Raw genomic sequence first — 11,058 nt, forward strand, 5'->3', positions numbered from 1 at the left:
CAGCCTCCCTACCTCCCCTCCACCCCCTGCCACCATCTCCAGTTACCTAGAGTCGCTGCCCCCCAGCTGGCTTCTGGGGTTCCTGCTATTCCCAAAGCAATGTTCCCAAAAGTGGGCTGCAGCCCACCATACGTCTTGATTTCACCATACTCTTCTGGTTGATTGACAAATTCTGTAAAATCAAATCTGCATCTATTTTCCTTTTGACTTGGATTGTAATTTTAAATGTCTCCATGAAGAGTGTTTGTACTTGATTCGGTGAAGTTGGCAATAAGACCCTATGATTTTGAGGAGAATCCTGCCTTTGACAGGGTATAGCTTATGTGCCTCACATCCGTGCCGGACTTGCAAAAAAATGTTACCAAGCCATGCAGTCACAGTTTTTAAGAACTTTCTGTATCATTAGGAATTGTTATTGGCTGAATGGGATAGAATGCTTCAGTGGCCACGATAGTTACCCTATGGCTTCATATAATCCAAAGTTATTAGCTAGAGGGTCACTCACTTTTGGGTATAGAAATCACTAGATTTGGGGCACCTGGGTGGCTCAGTTGGTGAAGCATCTGCCTTCGGCTCAGGTCGTGATCCCAGGGTGCTGGGATCGAGGCCAACATCGGGCTCCCTGCTCAACGGGGAGTCTGTTTCTCCCTCTCCCCCTGCCCCCCACCCCCGCTTGTACTCGCTCTCTCTGACAAATAAAATCTTAAAAAAAAAATCAGTGGATTTCTACATCACACTCCACTTCTGTATTGGATACTCACGTAAAAAACAGTCCTCTCTGCTCCTTTCTGCTTCAACACCCCCAGGCTCACTGCTCAGAGCAGCCCCTTTGCAGTCGCCCAAAAGAAAAGGGGGCTGACAGTCACTGGTGCCCTCTCTGTGCCCACCGCGTGGCTGTGGGTTAACTCCCTGTGCATCACCCACTGCGGAGGCTGGATGTGATCTGACGCAGCCACCTGAGCCATCCTTGGTCACATCGCTTGTGAGGGAGGAGTCAAGGGGCCACCCCTACCCCCACCCCAGACTTGCTCAGGAATCAGTTTATCCTGCAAGTCACCTGGGCTGATGGGAGGTTACAGACCAGCCTATGATCGTGATCTTGCCGTTACTTTCTCGTTTTTTCAAACCCATCTTCGGATCACTATCCAAAGGAAGCGAAGTGCCTATTGTCTGTGCGGTGCTAGTCTCGGCCCGTTGTTTTGTCCTTTCACGTAACTTGTGTTCTCACGTGGTTATTTCATGGAGACAGGAATGCCAGTAATAAAATTTGACACCATCTAAAACCCTTTGGACTAGCAGACTGAAACCCTGGGCAGTATTTCTGCCACCAGATTACCTCGTTCCTTGGCAACTGGCCCGAGTTCAAGGAGAGAGATGGTGGGACTCCTGGGGAAAGTTTGGTACGAGATGTCATAGTAATGGTAGCCGGCCTTGGTCCCCTACTAGTTCCCAGAGGGCCACGCTAAGTGCTTTCCATATATTTTCTCATGTATACCTCCCAACAGCCACATTAGGAAAAAACTAGGATTGTTGTTGTTTCACAGATAAGGAAATCAAGGCCCAGAAAGTTTCATTTGCTGAAGGCGAAGCATCTAGAACCCCACCTGCTTGCCCCAGAGTCTGCGTTAGCTCTAAAGATAAGCCTCCACTTACACCTGACGTAGATACTCAGCCGCAGGCTGGTGAGCAGCGGCCTTGAGCCTCGCCGAGGTGCCCTTCCAGAGCCGGCACAGGGCAGCCTGTGATCGTTTCATGCCTAAGGCCCACACCTGCGGGCCTGTGGGTCCTGAGATTTCTCTGGTTCACCTGCCACTGAAGGGGAGAGGTGCCCAAGCCCACCCCTGAGATGCTTTCAGCACAACAGAAGCTTGACTCCCTCTGAAAACCACTGCCCCAACCGATGAGAGGAGGAGTCTGGAGTTGTGTCCTGGCTGAAAGTCAGACCATGCACAGGATTCCGGGTCACACCAGCATGGATGGATTCAGAAGCCGGGGGATAAACAGATTCCCACGGGCTAAGTCCTGGCCTATATCCTTGCTTTGAATAGATGAAATTCTATACATTCAGACCAAGAAAACAACAGGCTCGTCCGTCTTCCTGTTTCCGCCACAAGGCAGGATCATCCTGAAATGCACAACGTAAAAGCAGCAAAAAACCCGGACGACTTCCGTTACCCAAACCCCTGATCCCACAGTTGGCTGCATTGAGCGGCAATGCTGCTCGGTGGCCACAAAACCACAGCTGTGTCACTATTTTCCCCTTACACCTCTCCTGAGCACAGCAGCCCACGGTCCCTAACACATCCTACTGTTTTCCCTCGGCTCATGGAGAGGTCCCCCATGATCCGGGTGTCCCAGGGACCACTAGCATGAGGCTGATGAATGTGAGAACACACCGGGGCCCGTCGTTCTGTCCCTTCATCTATAACATCCTTTGGAAATAAGACCAAGCCAAGTATGAGCGACACAGCAGACACGACTATGGTGTCACCAATGCCCATGGGCCTCCTCTTCCCCCTCCCTGCCTGCTTACTGCCCCCCCTTCCACCTCACCCCCATCCGCACTCCCCCCAAACACAGTGGGCAGACACAATAGCAGCATTATTCTTGTGGGTTCCCGTTTCTTGTTATCCCATTTGCATTGTGCTGGAATGGATCCCATAGGCTCAGAGCCGCTGTGGGTTTGAGTGATAAATTCGCAAAATACAGAATGCACTCAACTCCTTTCGATCAGAATGCTGTGGTATGACTAAATCACTTACATTGTAAAATAAAAGAGAGGAAGATAAAACAATCAAGGGCATTGATATGCAAAGCAAAACCAAAACACCGAGAGCTGCTTTGAGTTTAACTACCAGACCCTCACAAAATGAACTCCGCTCACAGGAGCAGATGTCCACCTTTTCTGGCAACTGTGTCCAGGCCGGAAAACCCTGGGCATTTCTAGACGCAATGTACATTGAACTGAGGAGTTTTTGAGCAGGATAGCTCTTGATTTTGCCTGGGGACGTAAATATGATTTACGTTGTTGAGTATAGGATTTTATAGCTTTATGCTATAGGAACCGCCCAATTGGCGAACGTAGGTAGAAAAGAAATGTCACGAATGGATGATTGGCAAAGCTGATTTGGCCTGTGAAAGTTTCACCAAAGCTGTCTACGCCGGAAGATTGGCCCTGAGCTGAGATGGAGGAGAAGGATAGGAAACCTACCCGGCTTAAAGCAACTTGTTTGGAAAAAACAGAGAATTTCAGAGTGTGTGAATCCCCCGTCTGACTGAGAAGGCGCCGGGCATTTTTCTTTCTTTCAAAGTGAACTACATTTCCGAAAATGCCTCAGAACTTACTGCCATCGTTAAGATATAATTTTAACTACTAAATAAAGTATATTAATTTCATATAATTTAAAAATCATAAATTGTATTAGAACGATAACATGTACATAATTTGTAAAACTGTACCTTTTATATATATTTTTTAAAGTAAAATCTTCAAGTAAGGGGAGCTCCTGGCTGGCTCAGTCAGTACAGCATGTGATGCTTGATCTCGGGGTTGTGAGTTCGAGTCCCACACTGGGTGTGGAGCCTACTTCAAAAATCTTCAAGTAGGGAGCATTTCTTTGAAGGAGGGGCTGCCTTGATTCCACAGAAAGAGGAAAGTTATTGTCACCAAAACCCCTTCCTGGGAGCCTCACATTTAGGCCAGGCCCTTGGTGCCCCCCAGCTCCTGAGAAGGTCATACTAGTCCGTGAGGCTGACAGCCAGCCTGCCAGTTTTCCCTCAGGAGCCAAAATTCAATGTGCCTCACATACCAGAGTTACAAAGGCAGGATAGAAATATATTTTTTTAAATGATAAATTTAAATATTTATAAATATTTATAATTTATTGTATTTTTCTCAGTTGAAACAGCAGCTACGTTAACACAGCTTTCGGATTGTCCCCTAACCTCCCCGGCCCAAGTGAGGCTGAGAAGTGGCTTTGGTCTCCACTCCGGGATGTCCCTGCCCTTGGCCACACTTTCCCATCCCCCTTGGGGCTGCTCGTCAGCGCAGTCCGCTCATATGTCTGTCGCCCTGAATGGACCGGAGCTCTGGAGGGAGGGCACTGTTTTAGTCCGGTTTTAATCCTTCTCCCCCAGAAGCAAGTCTTGTGACACTTCCCGAAGAAGACAAGGCCGATGTCAATGAGGACCTGTGGAGGGACGGTGCCCTCTCTCCATCCGAGCGCTGCTTTGCCTTTACCCTTATGGACGAAGGGAGCACTGGGGCTGGAGTCGGGCCACGGGGATGCTGATTCTTCCCACTTCATGCCTCACGGTCAGCGTCAAGGTTCCACAGTCTGCGCCTGCTGGGGGCTGGTTTCGAGTGAGGGACGCTCCTGCTTCCACACACTCTGGCTGAACGTGGGATTTCCTGGTGCAGGATGGAATTTGGGGTCACGCTGTGGGCCTCACGGAGCTCTGGTTTATGGCCCACTGTGTGTGCCGTTGTCCCAACCCGATGTGGGGCCTGCAGACTTCCTCGGGGAAGGTCACTCTCGAAGCCTCTTGACTGAGGAAGCAGTCACACGATCAGAAGTTCATGTCAGGAGAGGAACTGCTGGCAGAGTCCGGGAAGTTCTGTTCCTGCACAGAGCACACCCTAAGCGATCGTCTAACTTTTTAAAAGAACAAGCGACATCATCATGAATCCGTGCCACCCAGCTCAGCTCCAAATGGGGCATGCACGTTCTTCCTGCTCTTGGAGGCTTCTATCTGGTTCTGGGTGTCTCAAAAGGGCCACAGAAATTCTACCAAGTAGAAAAGCTACCAAACCTTTGTACAAACATGGCAGGTAAAGGAAAAAGGAAAAGAGAAGTGTCTTTGGGAAGCTTCTGGTGGGGCTTGTGAAACTGGCTGTGTCACCCCCCACACTACCCCCACCCCAGGAATGTATCTCCCAACTGGGGGATGGGGCACCCTCTCCCTGAGAGAGTTTGGGGTCCTGGAGCTGCCTTTTGACCCCCAAACTCCCAAAGTGCTGCATGATAATTGTTCCTTTAGACCTTTCCTCACTCCGGCTGAATTCTGGTCCTGTCTTCCTAAGGCCACCTCATGGACCATGCATCTCTGCACCGTCCCTCCCCGAGGCCACTTCCAGTCACCTGTTAGACACCCCAGCCCTGCCTCCTGATGAGCGGTAAGCTCCACCAGACAGCACCCAGGGAGCCCACGCTGGGTTTTTTGTTTGTTTGTTTTAAAGATTTTATTTATTTATTAGACAGAGAAAGACACAAGAGAGGGAACACCAGCAGGGGGAGTGGGAGAGGAAGAAGCAGGCTCCCTGCTGAGCAGGGACCCCAATGGGGGTCTCGATCCCAGGACCCTGGGATCATGACCTGAGCCGAAGGCAGGCGCTTAACAACTGAGCCACCCAGGCACCCCAGCCTAGCCTAGTTTTTGATCAGAACCCAATGATCAGGTTTGCTCTTCATTCCTTTTTAAAATGGCCATTTAGAAGGGGGCTTTCAACAATAAAAATATTATGGGCTCAAATTAGAAAATGGGGGGAGTGATTAAGGAAATAAAAAATAATTCAAATACCATCCTCCAGGGGCGCCTGGCTGGCTCAGTCAGTAGAGCGTGCAACTTTGATCTCAGTGTCATGAGTTCAAGCCCCATGTTGGGTGTAGAGATTACTTAAAAAAAAAATCTTAAAAAAAAAATACCATCCTCCAGAGAGAGGGTGTTAATTTTTTTTATCATGAAAATTGGAATTTATTGGGAAAGCACAAAAAAAAAAAGATAAGAAAAAACTGCATGGTGAACTCCCAAGTTCTCACCACCCCACTCTGAAAATTATCAGTGCTTTGCTAAACAGTGCTTTGCAATCTGTCCTCCTAGTGGCCCCTACTGAAACCTTCTAAAGAAATTCCCAGACATCACTTCATCTGTAACTTTTTTTGTCAAAAAAGTTTTTTTTTTTTTAAGATTTTTTATTTATTTATTTGATAGAGAGAGAGACAGCCAGCGAGAGAGGGAACACAAGCAGGGGGAGTGGGAAGAGGAAGAAGCAGGCTCACAGCGGAGGAGCCCGACGCGGGGCTCAATCCCAGAACGCCGGGATCACGCCCCGAGCCAAAGGCAGACGCTCATTGACTGAGCCACCCAGGCGCCCCTTGTCAAAAAAAGTTTTAACAGGGTTGCCTGGGTGGCTCAGTTGGTTAAGCCTCCAACTCTTGATTTCTGCTCAGGTCATGATCTTGAGGTTGTGGGATCAAACCCCACATCAGTGGAGAGTCTGTTTGTCCCTTTCCCTCTGTTCCTCCCCCTGTTTGCGTGCTCTCTCTCTCTCTCAAATCGGTGAATAAAATCTTTTTTTAAAAAGTTAACAGATTTGCACATAGAAGAATCACAAAGAAAACATAAAAAAAAAAAATCCCCAGGGGCGCCTGGGTGGCACAGCGGTTAAGCATCTGCCTTCGGCTCAGGGCGTGATCCCAGCGTTATGGGATCGAGCCCCACGTCAGGCTCCTCCACTGTGAGCCTGCTTCTTCCTCCCACTCCCCCTGCTTGTGTTCTCTCTCTCGCTGGCTGTCTCTATCTCTGTCAAATAAATAAATAAAAAAAAATCTTAAAAAAAAAAATCCCCAAAATATAAATACTACAAACAGCGTTCTCTGATCATAGTGCAAACAAACCAGAAATTCGCACTAACATCCCACCCACCAAAAGGCCCTTCCTCCTGGAAATCTAACACATACATTAAGCTACTCCCTTGGGAGACAGGAGATATTCCAAAGTTGTACGGTTTCTAGAAAGTAATGATATGAAAGAAGAACAGAACAGAATCTAAGTGATTGTGCTACAACAGGGCCTAGGAGAAAGTGTAGGATTAAATATCAGAAACCATAAAAGTGAAAGCCAATCAATTAAATGTCTAAATAAAGAGCTAGCAGAGGACTGACGTCGTAAACAGAAGAAAGCAGAAGGCAGGAATTAATGGAGGTCAAAGCAGAAATGTAATGAGTTGAAAAAGAGTGTTTGATACGTCAAAACTGAGAGTTTGAAAAATCAAAAAAAAACTAGAAAACTATTATCTGACATAACTAAAAAAAATACACAAATACACAAAGGAAGAAATGGCAAGAGAAAAATAAGGAGAAGAATTTTAAAAAATGAGACGACAGGTCACTTCTGCTCACTCCCGTGTCCCCAGCGGCTGTCTTGCTTTTAGTTCAGTGCCTGACTGTGGTTATTTGTTCTGTTGGACATTGACCTGACGAAATCTCCTTTTCTCCTTGCATTTCCCGCCCCTGGGTCCTGGGCATCCCCCCTTGTCGCAATGGTGAAGACTCAGCCTTTGAACTGTAGACCGAAGCCTTGTGAGCCATTGAGCCAGAGCCCGAGGCCGGGAGTCATCGGGCGTGCGAAGGGACACTTCTCCGTGGGGCACGTGCTTAGCTTGTGTCCATATGACACTGTGAGTGGCACATGGAGTCAGGGGACTGATTGAGGTTGCTTTGAATGTACCAAAAAAAAAAAAAAGATAATATTTTGCACTAGTGTAGGCAAATAAATCTAAAAACTTGGATGGGATGGATACACTTCTAGGAAAGTAGCATGTACCAAAATCAACCCAAGCAGAGACAGAATGTGTATGCAGAGAACTTCCACAGAAGAGAGAAAACTCAAAACCCACACGCAATAAATCACCAAGGGACTCTATGAAAACTTGAAAGACCAATGAATCACAAAGCTGCAGGAATCATCGCAGAGCATAGAAAAAGAAGGAGCGTTTCTGAGTTACTTCTGTGAAGCTAATATGACTAGTGGAACTGACGAAGACAGTCCTCTATCACTCATAAGCACTGATGCAAACATCTTTAATAAAACTAGAAGCAAAGCACGTCAAAGATAATATATCACGACCAAGTGGGATTTATTTCCAGACATGCAGGGTGGTTTAATATTAGGCAATATATCCTATTGACAGAGCTGGGAGAGAAATCACATGATTATGGCCACAAACACCAACAAGGCATTTGACAAAATTCAACTCCCCGTTGATGCTCGCTGTAAACCACAAACCCCGCAATCCAGATGATTGCATCCTGCCACGTTTCTCTGGCTCTTAGATATGCTTCCAGAGACCCCGCTGGGGTGGTCCTCTCCTTGGCAAGGTCAGGTACGGAGGATGACGTGGAGAAGCTAAGTTCAGACAAGGAAGCAGGGTCGACCTCACATGAGCAGTTCAAGAAGAGACAAAACCCCACAGATCCCCTGAGGGAAGCCCAAGGTGGTTTCCACCCCAGCCAAGGGCCACGGGGGGCTAGGGAGGGGGCAGCTCCCCTCCCACCACCAAGCACCCCACCCCCAGCTTCCCCAGTCTGGAGTCAGGGGGTGCAGAGAACAGACACAGAAGGCAGGAAACGCAAGAAGCCAGGTGGTGGGGGAACCGCCTAAGCGTGGCTTCAGATCAGAGTGCGGATTCGGACGCCTCAGTCACCGGCTCCAGCGGCCACAAGGAAATCGCGCAGACGCAGGGGCTTCAACAGTTAGGTTCTCCTGGGTCTGGAGGCTGGGAGTCCGAGATGCAGGTGTCGGCAGATTGGCTCCCCCTGAGGCCTCTCTCGTGGGCTCGCCCCCTGGCCACCTCCCCTCTGTGTTCTTGCATCCTGCTGTCTCTTCCTTTTCTTACAAGGACACCGGTCCTATTGGGGTAGAGCCCCACGGTCAGGCGACAGGATGCCCCGGCAGCTGGGGGTTGTCTTGTTTGCAGCACAAACGCCGGATTTCCGTTGTGATCATGGAAGCATCTACTTCCAAGAGGCTCTCCTCACACACGGTGGGGCCGCGGGTCTAGACCAAGAGCCAGCTGCCCACCTGCCAGCCTCCTTGTTTTAGAACTCTTGGTTGGTTTCAGTGACTGACCGTTTGGGCCTCTTGTTTTTTTTTTTTTTTTTTCCTCTTCCTACCCTTTAAATTCCCTCTCATATTTTAAATTCGCCAGTAGAGAATGAACCCTCAAAACACTAGCCTCTCCCCTCAGCCCCACTAAAAGCAGACCCCCAGGCCTGTGCTCTCGCTCACTCACTCGCTGTCTCCCGAGACCTTGCTGCGTAGCCCCAGGTGTGCTGTGTAACTTCCAGGTCCTGGAAGCAATAAACCTTTATTTCCAAGTTTCCTGATGATTGTTGCCAAAGGACATCTTGCGATCATAATACGAACCATGAGGGCTTGTCCAACCACAGCACAGGTTATTGATGGGCCGAGGAGACCAGCACACAACAGCGACCGCGTTCGACCTCATTTCCAAATGCTGTCAAATCCAAGGGACTGGAAGGGTGAGGGCTTCAATGTGTGAATTTGGGGAGGGCACAGTTCAGTCCACAGCAGGCTCTGTCATTTAAAAGCTGTAAGATCTTGGGTAATTTATGAACCTGACAAGCCTCAGTTAGCCGTTCCAGGCAATGGGAGTAACAGCATGGCCAACCTCGTCCGCTGGGAGAGCGCAAGCCACCGCGCACCCAGGCTCCTCCTGGCTTTCCTGCGCCATCGCCGCCATCATCCGCCTGCAGCTGTCTTCTTCGTGTTGCCAGACGGCTGTTGTGCCTCTAAGGACCGCAGTTGTGCATCAGGCAGAAGGATGGAGGAGGGGCAAAAGGCAAGAGGCCACAGTGTGGGCGCGCCTTATGTGTGACCCTCCTACCACCTCCCTCAGCGACTTTCCTTTTCATCCCATTGGCGGGGACTGATTGCTTCATCCACACCAGCCGTGAAGGAGTGTGGAGGGGTCAGTATTTCAGCCGGGAGTATCACGACCTTGAACGAAATTGCAGTTCTGCTGGTGAGGAGGAGAGGGAGCATAGACATCGGACATCCTCGCTCCTGCCCTACCCAACCTCCGGGCTGCTGAGGGTGCTGGGATAACTTGCTTGGAGCAAGACAAACAAGTAGGGGCGGTGATGGCCTAAAACGCAGCCATTTATCCAACACCCGAGGTCCGCAAACAGCAGGTGTGCGAAATGCAGGACTGCGTGTCTGCAAGGCCAGCGGAAGGAAGGAGTGCTGCGTGCAGATCTGTCCTGGTCAAAATCGAGATTTGGCACCTCCCTGCGTTTCTGTTGCTTTGACATCAGGGCCTTGCCCACCGCGGAGGGAGGGGCCCTGCCAGCATGAGCTGATTCCCAGAGATTGCAAACAACTCACCTGGTTGCCCACCTTTTCTCAGCAAACCAACCAGTCCAGAGCCCGCACCCCAACTGCCTCCTTTACTGTGCTCTGATGCTCCAGGCCACTTGTCCCCTGTCCTAACCGTGCCCTGGGGCCAAATGCCCGACGACTAGGGACAGCCCTACACGCTGAACCCGCTCAAGTTCCCCCAAACCAGCCCCCAGCCCGCCTGCCCTGCCTCGCCCCCGTAATTTCCTGCTAAACCCTGGTAAAGGCTCTTGCCTGCCTTTCCCCTCACTCCCTCTCCTCCTGACTGGCCCCTGTGCTTCCCGAGGGGCCCTGTGTGGCGCCAGGTGTCCCCTCCTCCAGGGAACTGAGTCACAAGCTCTCCTGATCCGATGGCCTCACTGCCCTTGAATAATCGGAAAGCCTATGTTCTAAGGCAGGTGGATGAAACAAAAGTATATGTGGGCACAGGCAGTTCGAGAACAGCAGTGCTCTGGGTGTCCTGCCGAGATCATGGGCCTCGGATCCACTTCCTGCCTCTGCCCAGTGTTGAAGGGCTCGGCCTCTCCCTCAGGACAGGGTGCACACCTGTCACTCCCCCCGCCAGGGGGGGAATTCTTGCATGCCGCTCCCCACATTGGCACCTGAGCCCACACCCCACCCCATCCTGGTCACACTGGTCCAGGGGCCTGGGGTGCAGTGGCTAGACATTCTGCCTCCCAGAGCACAGCCTCTGTCTGAACCCATGTTTGGGGAACTGAGGGGAAAAGGCGCTGCAAAGTTGGGAACCTCAAAGCAGCACTCACAGCCTGTGAACGCACAGATGCGTTCTGGGCTGTTCCAATGAGAGGAAGTTTGTATAAAGCTGTGGGCAATGTATCACTTCCTTGGACACAAACA

This window comes from Ailuropoda melanoleuca, chromosome 1 (assembly GCF_002007445.2).
Source record: "Ailuropoda melanoleuca isolate Jingjing chromosome 1, ASM200744v2, whole genome shotgun sequence".
NCBI classification, from domain to species: Eukaryota; Metazoa; Chordata; class Mammalia; order Carnivora; family Ursidae; genus Ailuropoda; species Ailuropoda melanoleuca.